Source organism: Lactuca serriola, chromosome 4, assembly GCF_051521515.1.
Source record: "Lactuca serriola cultivar US96UC23 chromosome 4, Lser_US96UC23_V15, whole genome shotgun sequence".
In the NCBI taxonomy this organism is placed as follows: domain Eukaryota; kingdom Viridiplantae; phylum Streptophyta; class Magnoliopsida; order Asterales; family Asteraceae; genus Lactuca; species Lactuca serriola.
In genome coordinates, this window is record NC_136411.1 from 118,887,390 (window position 1) to 118,891,109 (window position 3,720).

Here is a 3,720-nt window from a genome sequence, read left to right on the forward strand (position 1 = left end):
CAATTAGATCAAAATTATAGTCAAATATATCATATAATCGGATTAATATTGATCTAACATGATAAGGTAACTATCCATAAGCAAAAACAGCAAGAAATCCCGAAATACCCTCCATCTGACGAGTTGACTCGGCGAGTCAGGCTTGGACTCGGCGAGTCTGCATGGACTCGGCGGATTCAGCCATGGAATCGGCGAGTCCAGCCTCCAGAATCCAAAAAATCGAATTTTCCAGATATACAATGCATCAATACAATTGAAACCAAGCTAGGCTCTGATACCACTGATGGGTTATGGTCATAAGACATCCTATGTGCTCATACAAACCCTAATGCTTGGATCTAGGTTTCTCTATTGTACATGCTTTGAATCCAAGTCTATAAACCCTAATTCTAGCATATGGAAATCAATATTAACATATAATTAGGTTTAAAATATTACCTTGATTGTTATGTAGCAATAACAATCCCAATTCCTCCTTGAATTGACTTTGGAAGGCTTAGAGTCACAAGTGTCACTCCTCTAATGGTTCACAAACACCATAAGCAAGAGGATGAAGAAGAGAGAGGATGGAGGCTGCCAAAACCGTGTGAAAACCCTAGAAGGTTGCTTGTCCATGTTTTTGAGCCTTAAGGGTTCTATATATAGTGAGGCTATTAGGGTTATCTAACAAGGAAACCCTAATTTGGTTGCTTAAGCCCTAAGCAACCCATAGACTCCTTTAATCAAGCCCTTGGACGATTTCCTTATGGGCTTCCCATAAGAATTCGTCCACCTCTTGATTTAAGACAATCCATGGCCCAAATTGCAATTATCTTATAATTACAATTCCAGTCCCTTAAGTTTAATTAATCTCTTTTAGTCACAAAACTAATTACCAATTAATTATTGACTAATATTAATTAAACAATATGATTTCTCCTTTAATATATCATTCCCATAATATATTAATAAATCATATTTAATCCTTTCTCTCCATAATTCATCCTATCAAGTTGCTTTGGTGAAGGCAACCCAAAAGGACCATGCACCATCGGGTCAAGTACATACCAAAATAGTTATGGACTTAAACACTAATCCAACACTAACGAGGGAGCCTTCCCTGTCCACATTTCGTGAGGTGTTTTGGCATCCTTCTTAGTAGGGACTCGGTTAAGGATATGGGTGGCAGTCTCTAAGGCATACCCCCAGAATGAGATAGGTAGTGAAGCACGACTCATCATAGAGCGGACCATGTCTAACAAGGTTCGATTACGCCTTTCTGCCACACCATTCAACTGTGGTGTCCTAGGTGGCGTCAATTGTGAAACTATTCCACACTCCTTGAGATAGTCGTGGAATTCAAGACTTAGGTACTCTCCTCCTCGATCAGATCAAAGCATCTTGATTTTCCTGCTCAATTGATTCTCCACTTCATTCTTGAACTCTTTGAACTTTTCAAACGTTTCTGACTTTTGCTTGATTAAGTAGATATACCCATATCTACTATAGTCATCGGTAAAAGTCACATATAAGCGGTTTCAATCCTTCGTGGTTGATCTAAAGGGTCCACATACATCGGTATGAGGTCCAATAAACCCTCACCCCTTTCACATGTACTAGTGAAGGGTGACTTGGTCATCTTTCCAAGTAAACAAGACTCGCATGTGTCATCTTCCCTAAGGTCGAATGACTCCAACACTCCATCCTTTTGGAGTTGGGCTATGCGCTTCTTGTTGACATGTCCAAGACGACAATGCCACAAGGATGCTCTATCCATACTATTGGAAGAATCCATGCATAAAACATCATTTCCTAGGTTATCTACAATCATAACAGTTTCATAAATTCCATTACATGGTATTGCTTCAAAATATAAGACACCATTTAGATAAGCACAAATAGAACCATTCTCATTATTAAAAGAAAATCTAAATCCTTGTCTAAACAAACCATGAAATGAAATGATGTTTCTTGCCATTTCTGGCGAATAGCAACAATTGTTCAAATCTAAACATAAACCATTCCTAAGCACTAGAGAATACACTCCAATCTTGGTCACAGGCGACGATCTTCTGTTCCCCATGATTAGATTTATTCTTCCATGCTCCACATCCCTATTTCTTCTTAGTCCCTGCAATTCAGAACAAATGTGGTAACCACACCCAGTATCGAGGACCCAAGAAATAGCATGAGATGAATCATTAGATTTAATTGTGTATATACCTGCACAAGACGGTTTGATCTTTCCGTCCCTGATGGCTTGCAGGTAGTCTGGGCAGCTTCTCTTCCAATGCCCTATTTTGTGGCAATGGTGGCACTCTGCCTCCTTTGGGTTTGGGTTAGGCTTAGCGGGATCAACTTTGGTCCTACTAGAAGAGGAACCACCTCGGGACTTTCCCTTGCGGTGGCTCTTAGATGGAGCCTTCCTCTTCTTGCCTCTTCCTTGCCCAATGGCCAAAATAGGAGCAGCGGATGGATTGGGAGTGGGTGCAACAGACTTGTCCTTAAGGTTGCTCTCAGCAACCCTAAGGAGACCTTGGAGTTTACTTAGGGTGACCTCCTCCTTGTTCATGTGGTAGGTCATCCAAAATTGATTGTAACACGGAGGCAAGGAGTGAAGCACCATGTCGATTGCCAAGTCTTCCCCAAAGTCAACATTCAACTTGCGAAGACTATCGACATACCTTTGCATCTTTTGCAGGTGCACGGTTAAAGATTCTCCATGACCCATTTTGGCGGAGATCATGTTAGTGAAGATCTCGTAACGTTCCTGCCTCGTGTTTTGGTGGTATCTCTCCAACAAGTCTTGGTGCATTTCGTACGGATACATGTCCTCATAGGACTTTTGGAATTCGGCGTTCATTGTGGCTATCATGATGCAATGAACCTTCGTTGCATCACGTTCATGAGTCTCAAAAGTAGTCATTTCAGCTGGAGTAGCGATTTCTGGGTTGATCTTCTCGAGCTTCTCATCGAGGACATACTCCTTGTCCTCGTAGCGAGCAATCGTGCGAATGTATCTTATCCATTCGCTAAAGTTTGTTCCATCGAAAGTCACCTTTTGGCAAAGGCTCATCAATGTGAACGAGCTAGCAGCAACGTTGTTCGCGTTCGACATCTACAAATAGAAAGGACAAAGATAGATTAGAATTTGAATCCCTAATTATCACCCAATAAGAAAAATTAGGGCTAGGATCCAACAACAATATTTACATATTAGAAAAGGGATGTCGTAATCTAACATGCAAACAATTTGAAGGTAAGTGAATGACGATTCACTAATTCTCCACCATGAAAACATAACTTTAAGTTCTAAATGTATTGAGAATTCCTAGGTTTGGATGAGATTCATTGAACCTTTCAATGGCATGTTTAAATCTCGATATGCCCCTCTCGTTTGTGACTGGGATACCGAGGATCACAAAGTGGGTGTGAATTACCATGCAAATTCACACGGTGCCTTCATTGTAACAATCACCTATTCGATCACAAAGTGGGTGTGAATTACCATGCAAATTCACACGGTGCCTTCATTGTAACAATCACCTATTCGATGTGCCGGTAAACCACACACGCTCCATTGAACTATGATAAACAATGAATCACCCTTTGCTACCTTTTCTTAGAACCAATTAGTGTGCCGGTAAACCACACACGCTCCAATAACTTCTTAGCAAGGGTGCAAAGTGTAATTTCATGGGATTGCATCAATTCACTTTTCCTAAAGTAACTAGGATTGGG